We start from the raw sequence: 13,374 nt of genomic DNA, 5'->3' as shown, positions 1-13,374 counted from the left end.
TTGCTTCCCTGTGCGTAGGGAAGCTCAGTTTTAGTCACAGTAGCTCCCACAAGTGTCTCCTCAGTGTGTTCCCATTTCCTTAGAAACAGTGTATTTGCTGGGAGAAAAGTGCATCACGGTGCGCTTTCACCGTTCAGCAAATACATGTGTAGAAGCACAGCGCTAGCTGAAATGACCGTTTCTCGACGTTTTCTAACTTAGGGAACAAGTGGCACACTTCTGAGATTCATTTGGGCAACTTTGTCAGAAATGAGTTTTTTGCCTACAGAGACATGCCTATTTGCGCAGTAGTACAGATTCTGAGTATGTAACTGGGCTTTATGAAATCAGCATTTCTCTTGCTTCCCTGTGCGTAGGGAAGTTCAGTTTTAGTCACAATAGCTCCCACAAGTGTCTCCTCAGTGTGTTCCCATTTCCTTAGAAACAGTGTATTTGCTGGGAGAAAAGTGCATTACTGTGTGCTTTCAACGTTCAGCAAATACATGTGTAGAAGCACAGCGCTAGCAGAAACGACCGTTTCTCGACGTTTTCTAACTCAGGGAACAAGTTGCACACTTCTGAGATGCATTTGGGCAACTTTGTCAGAAATGAGTTTTTTGCCTACAGAGACATGCCTATTTGCGCAGTAGTACAGATTCTGAGTATGTAACTGGGCTTTATGAAATCAGCATTTCTCTTGATTCCCTGTGCGTAGGGAAGCTCAGTTTTAGTCACAATAGCTCCCACAAGTGTCTCCTCAGTGTGTTCCCATTTCCTTAGAAACAGTGTATTTGCTGGGAGAAAAGTGCATTACTGTGTGCTTTCAACGTTCAGCAAATACATGTGTAGAAGCACAGCGCTAGCAGAAACGACCGTTTCTCGACGTTTTCTAACTCATGGAACAAGTTGCACACTTCTGAGATGCATTTGGGCAACTTTGTCAGAAATGAGTTTTTTGCCTACAGAGACATGCCTATTTGCGCAGTAGTACAGATTCTGAGTATGTAACTGGGCTTGATGAAATCAGCATTTCTCTTGCTTCCCTGTGCGTAGGGAAGCTCAGTTTTAGTCACAGTAGCTCCCACAAGTGTCTCCTCAGTGTGTTCCCATTTCCTTAGAAACAGTGTATTTGCTGGGAGAAAAGTGCATTACTGTGCGCTTTCACCGTTCAACAAATACATGTGTAGAAGCACAGCGCTAGCAGAAACGAACGTTTCTCGATGTTTTCTAACTCAGGGAAAAAGTTGCACACTTCTGAGATGCATTTGGGCAACTTTGTCAGAAATGAGTTTTTTGCCTACAGAGACATGCCTATTTGCGCAGTAGTACAGATTCTGAGTATGTAACTGGGCTTGATGAAACCAGCATTTCTATTGCTTCCCTGTGCGTAGTGAAGCTCAGTTTTAGTCACAGTAGCTCCCACAAGTGTCTCCTCACTGTTTTCCCATTTCCTTAGAAACAGTGTATTTGCTGGGAGAAAAGTGCATTACTGTGCTCTTTCACTGTTCAGCAAATACATGTGTAGAAGCACAGCGCTAGCAGAAACGACCGTTTCTCGACGTTTTCTAACTCAGGGAACAAGTTGCACACTTCTGAGATGCATTTGGGCAACTTTGTCAGAAATGAGTTTTTTGCCTACAGAGACATGCTTATTTGCGTAGTAGTACAGATTCTGAGTATGTAACTGGGCTTGATGAAATCAGCATTTCTCTTGCTTCCCTGTGCGTAGGGAAGCTCAGTTTTAGTCACAGTAGCTCCCACAAGTGTCTCCTCAGTGTGTTCCCATTTCCTTAGAAACAGTGTATTTGCTGGGAGAAAAGTGCATTACTGTGCGCTTTCACCGTTCAGCAAATACATGTGTAGAAGCACAGTGCTAGCAGAAACGAACGTTTCTCTACGTTTTCTAACTCAGGGAACAAGTTGCACACTTTTGAGATGCATTTGGGCATCCTTGTCAGAAATGAGTTTTTTGCCTACAGATTCATGCCTATTTACGCAGTAGTACAGATTCTGAGTATGTAACTGGGCTTGATGAAATCAGCATTTCTCTTGCTTCCCTGTGCGTAGGGAAGCTCAGTTTTAGTCACAGTAGCTCCCACAAGTGTCTCCTTAGTGTGTTCCCATTTCCTTAGAAACACTGTATTTGCTGGGAGAAAAGTGCATTACTGTGCGCTTTCACCGTTCAGCAAATACATGTGTAGAAGCACAGCGCTAGCAGAAACGACCGTTTCTCGACGTTTTCTAACTCAGGGAACAAGTTGCACACTTCTGAGATGCATTTGGGCAACTTTGTCAGAAATGAGTTTTTTGCCTACAGAGACATGCCTATTTGCGCAGTAGTACAGATTCTGAGTATGTAACTGGGCTTGATGAAATCAGCATTTCTCTTGCTTCCCTGTGCGTAGGGAAGCTCAGTTTTAGTCACAGTAGCTCCCAAAAGTTTCTCCTCAGTGTGTTCCCATTTCCTTAGAAACAGTGTATTTGCTGGGAGAATAGTGCATTACTGTGCGCTTTCACCGTTCAGCAAGTACATGTGTAGAAGCACAGCGTTAGCAGAAAAGACCGTTTCTCGACGTTTTCTAACTCAGAGAACAAGTTGCACACTTCTGAGATGCATTTGGGCAACTTTGTCAGAAATGAGTTATTTGCCTAAAGAGACATGCCTATTTGCGCAGTAGTACAGATTCTGAGTATGTAACTGGGCTTGATGAAATCAGCATTTCTCTTGCGTCCCCTTGCGTAGGGAAGCTCAGTTTTAGTCACAGTAGCTCCCACAAGTGTCTCCTCAGTGTGTTCCCATTTCCTTAGAAACAGTGTATATGCTGGGAGAAGTGCATCACTGTGCGCTTTCACCGTTCAGCAAATACATGTGTAGAAGCACAGCGCTAGCAGAAACGACCGTTTCTCGACATTTTCTAACTCAGGGAACAAGTTGCACACTTCTGAGATGCATTTGGGCAACTTTGTCAGAAATGAGTGTTTTGCCTACAGAGACATGCCTATTTGCGCAGTAGTACAGATTCTGAGTATGTAACTGGGCTTGATGAAATCAGCATTTCTCTTGCTTCCCTGTGCGTAGGGAAGCTCAGGTTTAGTCACAGTAGCTCCCACAAGTGTCTCCTCAGTGTGTTCCCATTTCCATAGAAACAGTGTATTTGCTGGGAGAAAAGTGCATTACTGTGCGCTTTCACCGTTCAGCAAATACATGTGTAGAAGCACAGCGCTAGCAGAAACGAACGTTTCTCGACGTTTTCTAACTCAGGGAACAGGTTGCACACTTCTGAGATGCATTTGGGCAACTTTGTCAGAAATGAGTTTTTTGCCTACAGAGACATGTCTATTTGCGCAGTAGTACAGATTCTGTGTATGTAACTGGGCTTTATGAAATCAGCATTTCTCTTGCTTCCCTGTGCGTAGGGAAGCTCAGTTTTAGTCACAGTAGCTCCCACAAGTGTCTCCTCAGTGTGTTCCCATTTCCTTAGAAACAGTGTATTTGCTGGGAGAAAAGTGCATTACTGTGCTCTTTCATCGTTCAGCAAATACATGTGTAGAAGCACAGCGCTTGCAGAAACGAACGTATCTCGACATTTTCTAACTCAGGGAACAAGTTGCACACTTCTGAGATGCATTTGGGCAACTTTGTCAGAAATGAGTTTTTTGCCTACAGAGACATGCCTATTTGCGCAGTAGTACAGATTCTGAGTATGTAACTGGGCTTTATGAAATCAGCATTTCTCTTGATTCCCTGTGCGTAGGGAAGCTCAGTTTTAGTCACAATAGCTCCCACAAGTGTCTCCTCAGTGTGTTCCCATTTCCTTAGAAACAGTGTATTTGCTGGGAGAAAAGTGCATTACTGTGCTCTTTCATCGTTCAGCAAATACATGTGTAGAAGCACAGCGCTTGCAGAAACGAACGTATCTCGACGTTTTCTAACTCAGGGAACAAGTTGCACACTTCTGAGATGCATTTGGGCAACTTTGTCAGAAATGAGTTTTTTGCCTACAGAGACATGCCTATTTGCGCAGTAGTACAGATTCTGAGTATGTTACTGGGCTTGATGAAATCAGCATTTCTCTTGCTTCCCTGTGCGTAGGGAAGCTCAGTTTTAGTCACAGTAGCTCCCACAAGTGTCTCCTCAGTGTGTTCCCATTTCCTTAGAAACAGTGTATTTGCTGGGAGAAAAGTGCATTAATGTGCGCTTTCACCGTTCAGCAAATACATGTGTAGAAGCACAGCGCTAGCAGAAACGACCGTTTCTCAACGTTTTCTAACTCAGGGAACAAGTTGCACACTTCTGAGATGCATTTGGGCAACTTTGTCAGAAATGAGTTTTTTGCCTACAGAGACATGCCTATTTGCGCAGTAGTACAGATTCTGAGTATGTCCCTGGGCTTGATGAAATCAGCATTTCTCTTGCTTCCCTGTGCGTAGGGAAGCTCAGTTTTAGTCACAGTAGCTCCCACAAGTGTCTCCTCAGTGTGTTCCCATTTCCTTAGATACAGTGTATTTGCTGGGAGAAAAGTGTATTACTGTGCGCTTTCACCGTTCAGCAAATACATGTGTAGAAGCACAGCGCTAGCAGAAACGAACGTTTCTCGACGTTTTCTAACTCAGGGAAAAAGTTGCACACTTCTGCGATGCATTTGGGCAACTTTGTCAGAAATGAGTTTTTTGCCTACAGAGAAATGCCTATTTGCGCAGTAGTACAGATTCTGAGTATGTAACTGGGCTTGATGAAATCAGCATATCTCTTGCTTTTCTGTGCGTAGGGAAGCTCAGTTTTAGTCACAGTAGCTCCCACAAGTGTCTCCTCAGTGTGTTCCCATTTCATTAGAAACAGTGTATTTGCTGGGAGAAAAGTGCATTACTGTGCGCTTTCCCCGTTCACCAAATACATGTGTAGAAGCACAGCGCTAGCAGAAACGACCGTTTCTCGACGTTTTCTAACTCAGGGAACAAGTTGCACACTTCTGAGATGCATTTGGGCAACTTTGTCAGAAATGAGTTTTTTGCCTACAGAGACATGCCTGTTTGCGCAGTAGTACAGATTCTGAGTATGTAACTGGGCTTGATGAAAACAGCATTTCTCTTGCTTCCCTGTGCGTAGGGAAGATCAGTTTTAGTCACAGTAGCTCCCACAAGTGTCTCCTCAGTGTGTTCCCAGTTCCTTAGAAACAGTGTATTTGCTGGGAGAAAAGTGCATCACTGTGCGCTTTCACCGTTCAGCAAATACATGTGTAGAAGCACAGCGCTAGCTGAAACCACCGTTTCTCGACGTTTTCTAACTCAGGGAACAAGTTGCACACTTCTGAGATGCATTTGGGCAACTTTGTCAGAAATGAGTTTTTTGCCTACAGAGACATGCCTGTTTGCGCAGTAGTACAGATTCTGAGTATGTAACTGGGCTTGATGAAAACAGCATTTCTCTTGCTTCCCTGTGCGTAGGGAAGATCAGTTTTAGTCACAGTAGCTCCCACAAGTGTCTCCTCAGTGTGTTCCCAGTTCCTTAGAAACAGTGTATTTGCTGGGAGAAAAGTGCATCACTGTGCGCTTTCACCGTTCAGCAAATACATGTGTAGAAGCACAGCGCTAGCTGAAACCACCGTTTCTCGACGTTTTCTAACTCAGGGAACAAGTGGCACACTTCTGAGATGCATTTGGGCAACTTTGTCAGAAATGAGTTTTTTGCCTACAGAGACATGCCTATTTGCGCAGTAGTACAGATTCTGAGTATGTAACTGGGCTTGATGAAATCAGCATTTCTCTTGCTTCCCTGTGCGTAGGGAAGCTCAGTTTTAGTCACAGTAGCTCCCACAAGTGTCTCCTCAGTGTGTTCCCAGTTCCTTAGAAACAGTGTATTTGCTGGGAGAAAAGTGCATCACTGTGCGCTTTCACCGTTCAGCAAATACATGTGTAGAAGCACAGCGCTAGCTGAAACCACCGTTTCTCGACGTTTTCTAACTCAGGGAACAAGTGGCACACTTCTGAGATGCATTTGGGCAACTTTGTCAGAAATGAGTTTTTTGCCTACAGAGACATGCCTATTTGCGCAGTAGTACAGATTCTGAGTATGTAACTGGGCTTGATGAAATCAGCATTTCTCTTGCTTCCCTGTGCGTAGGGAAGCTCAGTTTTAGTCACAGTAGCTCCCACAAGTGTCTCCTCAGTGTGTTCCCATTTCCTTAGAAACAGTGTATTTGCTGGGAGAAAAGTGCATTAATGTGCGCTTTCACCGTTCAGCAAATACATGTGTAGAAGCACAGCGCTAGCAGAAACGACCGTTTCTCGACGTTTTCTAACTCAGGGAACAAGTTGCACACTTCTGAGATGCATTTGGGCAACTTTGTCAGAAATGAGTTTTTTGCCTACAGAGACATGCCTATTTGCGCAGTAGTACAGATTCTGAGTATGTCCCTGGGCTTGATGAAATCAGCATTTCTCTTGCTTCCCTGTGCGTAGGGAAGCTCAGTTTTAGTCACAGTAGCTCCCACAAGTGTCTCCTCAGTGTGTTCCCATTTCCTTAGAAACAGTGTATTTGCTGGGAGAAAAGTGTATTACTGTGCGCTTTCACCGTTCAGCAAATACATGTGTAGAAGCACAGCGCTAGCAGAAACGAACGTTTCTCGACGTTTTCTAACTCAGGGAAAAAGTTGCACACTTCTGCGATGCATTTGGGCAACTTTGTCAGAAATGAGTTTTTTGCCTACAGAGACATGCCTATTTGCGCAGTAGTACAGATTCTGAGTATGTAACTGGGCTTGATGAAATCAGCATATGTCTTGCTTCCCTGTGCGTAGGGAAGCTCAGTTTTAGTCACAGTAGCTCCCACAAGTGTCTCCTCAGTGTGTTCCCATTTCCTTAGAAACAGTGTATTTGCTGGGAGGAAAGTGCATTACTGTGCGCTTTCACCGTTCAGCAAATACATGTGTAGAAGCACAGCGCTAGCAGAAACGACCGTTTCTCGACGTTTTCTAACTCAGGGAACAAGTTGCACACTTCTGAGATGCATTTGGGCAACTTTGTCAGAAATGAGTTTTTTGCCTACAGAGACATGCCTGTTTGCGCAGTAGTACAGATTCTGAGTATGTAACTGGGCTTGATGAATTCAGCATTTCTCTTGCTTCCCTGTGCGTAGGGAAGATCAGTTTTAGTCACAGTGGCTCCCACAAGTGTCTCCTCAGTGTGTTCCCAGTTCCTTAGAAACAGTGTATTTGCTGGGAGAAAAGTGCATCACTGTGCACTTTCACCGTTCAGCAAATACATGTGTAGAAGCACAGCGCTAGCTGAAACCACCTTTTCTCGACGTATTCTAACTCAGGGAACAAGTGGCACACTTCTGAGATGCATTTGGGCAACTTTGTCAGAAATGAGTTTTTTGCCTACAGAGACATGCCTATTTGCGCAGTAGTACAGATTCTGAGTATGTAACTGGGCTGGATGAAATCAGCATTTCTCTTGCTTCCCTGTGCGTAGGGAAGCTCAGGTTTAGTCACAGTAGCTCCCACAAGTGTCTCCTCAGTGTGTTCCCATTTCCTTAGAAACAGTGTATTTGCTGCGAGAAAAGTGCATTACTGTGCGCTTTCACCGTTCAGCAAATACATGTGTAGAAGCACAGCGCTAGCAGAAACGACCGTTTCTCGACGTTTTCTAACTCAGGGAACAAGTTGCACACTTCTGAGATGCATTTGGGCAACTTTGTCAGAAATGAGTTTTTTGCCTACAGAGACATGCCTATTTGCGCAGTAGTACAGATTCTGAGTATGTAACTGGGCTTGATGAAATCAGCATTCTCTTGCTTCCCTGTGCGTAGGGAAGCTCAGTTTTAGTCACAGTAGCTCCCACAAGTGTCTCCTCAGTGTGTTCCCATTTCCTTAGAAACAGTGTATTTGCTGGGAGAAAAGTGCATTACTGTGCGCTTTCACCGTTCAGCAAATACAAGTGTAGAAGCACAGCGCTAGCAGAAACGACCATTTCTCGACGTTTTCTAACTCAGGGAACAAGTTGCACACTTCTGAGATGCATTTGGGCAACGTTGTCAGAAATGAGGTTTTTGCCTACAGAGACATGCCTATTTGCGCAGTAGTACAGATTCTGAGTATGTAAATGGGCTTGATGAAATCAGCATTTCTCTTGCTTCCCTGTGTGTTGGGAAGCTCAGTTTTAGTCACAGTAGCTCCCACAAGTGTCTCCTCAGTGTGTTCCCATTTCATTAGAAACAGTGTATTTGCTGGGAGTAAAGTGCATTACTGTGCGCTTTCACCGTTCAGCAAATACATGTGTAAAAGTACAGCGCTAGCAGAAACGACCGTTTCTCGACGTTTTCTAACTCAGGGAACAAGTTGCACACTTCTGAGATGCATTTGGGCAACTTTATCAGAAATGAGTTTTTTGCCTACAGAGACATGCCTGTTTGCGCAGTAGTACAGATTCTGAGTATGTAACTGGGCTTGATGAAATCAGCATTTCTCTTGCTTCCCTGTGCGTAGGGAAGATCAGTTTTAGTCACAGTAGCTCCCACAAGTGTCTCCTCAGTGTGTTCCCAGTTCCTTAGAAACAGTGTATTTGCTGGGAGAAAAGTGCATCACTGTGCGCTTTCACCGTTCAGCAAATACCTGTGTAGAAGCACAGCGCTAGCTGAAACGACAGTTTCTCGACGTTTTCTAACTCTGGGAACAAGTGGCACACTTCTGAGATGCATTTGGGCAACTTTGTCAGAAATGAGTTTTTTGCCTACAGAGACATGCCTATTTGCGCAGTAGTACAGATTCTGAGTATGTACCTGGGCTTGATGAAATCAGAATTTCTCTTGCTTCCCTGTGCGTAGGGAAGCTCAGTTTTAGTCACAGTAGCTCCCACAAGTGTCTCCTCAGTGTGTTCCCATTTCCTTAGAAACAGTGTATTTGCTGGGAGAAAAGTGCATTACTGTGCGCTTTCACCGTTCAGAAAATACATGTGTAGAAGCACAGAGCTAGCAGAAATGACCGTTTCTCGACGTTTTCTACCTCAGGGAACAAGTTGCACACTTCTGAGATGCATTTGGGCAACTTTGTCAGAAATGAGTTTTTTGCCTACAGAGACATGCCTATTTGCGCAGTAGTACAGATTCTGAGTATGTAACTGGGCTGGATGAAATCAGCATTTCTCTTGCTTCCCTGTGCGTAGGGAAGCTCAGGTTTAGTCACAGTAGCTCCCACAAGTGTCTCCTCAGTGTGTTCCCATTTCCTTAGAAACAGTGTATTTGCTGCGAGAAAAGTGCATTACTGTGCGCTTTCACCGTTCAGCAAATACATGTGTAGAAGCACAGCGCTAGCAGAAACGACCGTTTCTCGACGTTTTCTAACTCAGGGAACAAGTTGCACACTTCTGAGATGCATTTGGGCAACTTTGTCAGAAATGAGTTTTTTGCCTACAGAGACATGCCTATTTGCGCAGTAGTACAGATTCTGAGTATGTAACTGGGCTTGATGAAATCAGCATTCTCTTGCTTCCCTGTGCGTAGGGAAGCTCAGTTTTAGTCACAGTAGCTCCCACAAGTGTCTCCTCAGTGTGTTCCCATTTCCTTAGAAACAGTGTATTTGCTGCGAGAAAAGTGCATTACTGTGCGCTTTCACCGTTCAGCAAATACATGTGTAGAAGCACAGCGCTAGCTGAAACGACCGTTTCTCGACGTTTTCTAACTCAGGGAACAAGTTGCACTCTTCTGAGATGCATTTGGGCAACTTTGTCAGAAATGAGTTTTTTGCCTACAGAGACATGCCTATTTGCGCAATAGTACAGATTCTGAGTATGTAACTGGGCTTGATGAAATCAGCATTCTCTTGCTTCCCTGTGCGTAGGGAAGCTCAGTTTTAGTCACAGTAGCTCCCACAAGTGTCTCCTCAGTGTGTTCCCATTTCCTTAGAAACAGTGTATTTGCTGGGAGAAAAGTGCATTACTGTGCGCTTTCACCGTTCAGCAAATACAAGTGTAGAAGCACAGCGCTAGCAGAAACGACCATTTCTCGACGTTTTCTAACTCAGGGAACAAGTTGCACACTTCTGAGATGCATTTGGGCAACTTTGTCAGAAATGAGGTTTTTGCCTACAGAGACATGCCTATTTGCGCAGTAGTACAGATTCTGAGTATGTAAATGGGCTTGATGAAATCAGCATTTCTCTTGCTTCCCTGTGCGTTGGGAAGCTCAGTTTTAGTCACAGTAGCTCCCACAAGTGTCTCCTCAGTGTGTTCCCATTTCATTAGAAACAGTGTATTTGCTGGGAGAAAAGTGCATTACTGTGCGCTTTCACCGTTCAGCAAATACATGTGTAAAAGTACAGCGCTAGCAGAAACGACCGTTTCTCGACGTTTTCTAACTCAGGGAACAAGTTGCACACTTCTGAGATGCATTTGGGCAACTTTGTCAGAAATGAGTTTTTTGCCTAAAGAGACATGCCTATTTGCGCAGTAGTACAGATTCTGAGTATGTAACTGGGCTTGATGAAATCAGCATTTCTCTTGCTTCCCTGTGCATAGGGAAGCTCAGTTTTAGTCACAGTAGCTCCCACAAGTGTCTGCTCAGTGTGTTCCCAGTTCCTTAGAAACAGTGTGTTTGCTGGGAGAAAAGTGCATTACTGTGCGCTTTCACCGTTCAGCAAATACATGTGTAGAAGCACAGCGCTAGCTGAAACGACCGTTTCTCGACGTTTTCTAACTCAGGGAACAAGTGGCACACTTCTGAGATGCATTTGGGCAACTTTGTCAGAAATGAGTTTTTTGCCTACAGAGACATGCCTATTTGCGCAGTAGTACAGATTCTGAGTATGTAACTGGGCTTGATGAAATCAGCATTTCTCTTGCTTCCCTGTGCGTAGGGAAGCTCAGTTTTAGTCACAGTAGCTCCCACAAGTGTCTCCTCAGTGTGTTCCCATTTCATTAGAAACAGTGTATTTGTTGGGAGAAAAGTGCATCACTGTGCGCTTTCACCGTTCAGCAAATACATGTGTAGAAGCACAGCGCTAGCAGAAACGACCGTTTCTCGACGTTTTCTAACTCAGGGAACAAGTTGCACACTTCTGAGATGCATTTGGGCAACTTTGTCAGAAATGAGTTTTTTGCCTACAGAGACATGCCTATTTGCGCAGTAGTACAGATTCTGAGTAGGTAACTGGGCTTGATGAAATCAGCATTCTCTTACTTCCCTGTGCGTAGGGAAGCTCAGTTTTAGTCACAGTAGCTCTCACAAGTGTCTCCTCAGTGTGTTCCCATTTCCTTAGAAACAGTGGATTTGCTGGGAGTAAAGTGCATTATTGTGCGCTTTCACCGTTCAGCAAATACATGTGTAGAAGCACAGCGCTAGCAGAAACGACCGTTTCTCGACGTTTTCTAACTCAGGGAACAAGTTGCACACTTCTGAGATGCATTTGGGCAACTTTGTCAGAAATGAGTTTTTTGCCTACAGAGACATGCCTATTTGCGCAGTAGTACAGATTCTGAGTATGTAACTGGGCTTGATGAAATCAGCATTTCTCTTGCTTCCCTGTGCGTAGGGAAGCTCAGTTTTAGTCACAGTAGCTCCCACAAGTGTCTCCTCAGTGTGTTCCCATTTCCTTAGAAACAGTGTATTTGCTGGGAGAAAAGTGCATTACTGTGCGCTTTCACCGTTCAGCAAATACATGTGTAGAAGCACAGCGCTAGCAGAAACGACTGTTTCTCGACGTTTTCTAACTCAGGGAACAAGTTGCACACTTCTGAGATGCATTTGGGCAACTTTGTCAGAAATGAGATTTTTGCCTAAAGAGACATGCCTATTTGCGCAGTAGTACAGATTCTGAGTATGTAACTGGGCTTGATGAAATCAGCATTTCTCTTGCTTCCCTGTGCGTAGGGAAGCTCAGTTTTAGTCACAGTAGCTCCCACAAGTGTCTCCTCAGTGTGTTCCCATTTCCTTAGAAACAGTGTATTTGCTGGGAGAAAAGTGCATTACTGTGCGCTTTCACCGTTCAGCAAATACATATGTAAAAGCACTGCGCTAGCAGAAACGAACGTTTCTCGACGTTTTCTAACTCAGGGAACAAGTTGCACACTTCTGAGATGCATTTGGGCAACTTTGTCAGAAATGAGTTTTTTGCCTAAAGAGACATGCCTATTTGCGCAGGAGTACAGATTCTGAGTATGTAACTGGGCTTGATGAAATCAGCATTTCTCTTGCTTCCCTGTGCGTAGGGAAGCTCAGTTTTAGTCACAGTAGCTCCCACAAGTGTCTCCTCAGTGTGTTCCCATTTCCTTAGAAACAGTGTATTTGCTGGGAGAAAAGTGCATTACTGTGCGCTTTCACCGTTCAGCAAATACATGTGTAGAAGCACAGCGCTAGCAGAAACGAACGTTTCTCGACGTTTTCTAACTCAGGGAACAAGTTGCACACTTCTGAGATGCATTTGGGCAACTGTGTCAGAAATGAGTTTTTTGCCTAAAGAGACATGCCTATTTGCGCAGTAGTACAGATTCTGAGTATGTAACTGGGCTTGATGAAATCAGCATTTCTCTTGCTTCCCTTTGTTTAGGGAAGCTCAGTTTTAGTCACAGTAGCTCCCACAAGTGTCTTCTCAGTGTGTTCCCATTTCCTTAGAAACAGTGTATTTGCTGGGAGAAAAGTGCATTACTGTGCGCTTTCACCGTTCAGCAAATACATGTGTAGAAGCACAGCGCTAGCAGAAAGTAACGTTTCTCGACGTTTTCTAACTCAGGGAACAAGTTGCACACTTCTGAGATGCATTTGGGCAACTTTGTCAGAAATGAGTTTTTTGCCTAAAGAGACATGCCTATTTGCGCAGTAGTACAGATTCTGAGTATGTAACTGGGCTTGATGAAATCAGCATTTCTCTTGCTTCCCTGTGCGTAGGGAAGCTCAGTTTTAGTCACAGTAGCTCCCACTAGTGTCTCCTCAGTGTGTTCCCATTTCCTTAGAAACAGTGTATTTGCTGGGGGAAAAGTGCATTACTGTGCGCTTTCACCGTTCAGCAAATACATGTGTAGAAGCACAGCGCTAGCAGAAACGACCGTTTCTCGACGTTTTCTAACTCAGGGAACAAGTTGCACACTTCTGAGATGCATTTGGGCACCTTTGTCAGAAATGAGTTTTTTGCCTAAAGAGACATGCCTATTTGCGCAGTAGTACAGATTCTGAGTATGTAACTGGGCTTGATGAAATCAGCATTTCTCTTGCTTCCCTGTGCGTAGGGAAGCTCAGTTTTAGTCACAGTAGCTCCCACAAGTGTCTCCTCAGTGTGTTCCCATTTCCTTAGAAACAGTGTATTTGCTGGGAGAAAAGTGCATTACTGTGCACTTTCACCGCTCAGCAAATACATATGTAGAAGCACAGCGCTAGCAGAAACGACCGTTTCTCGACGTTTTCTAACT

This window comes from Acomys minous (genome assembly GCF_964271855.1).
Source record: "Acomys minous genome assembly, contig: scaffold_34, whole genome shotgun sequence".
NCBI lineage: Eukaryota > Metazoa > Chordata > Mammalia > Rodentia > Muridae > Acomys > Acomys minous.
This window is presented reverse-complemented; position numbering follows the sequence as displayed.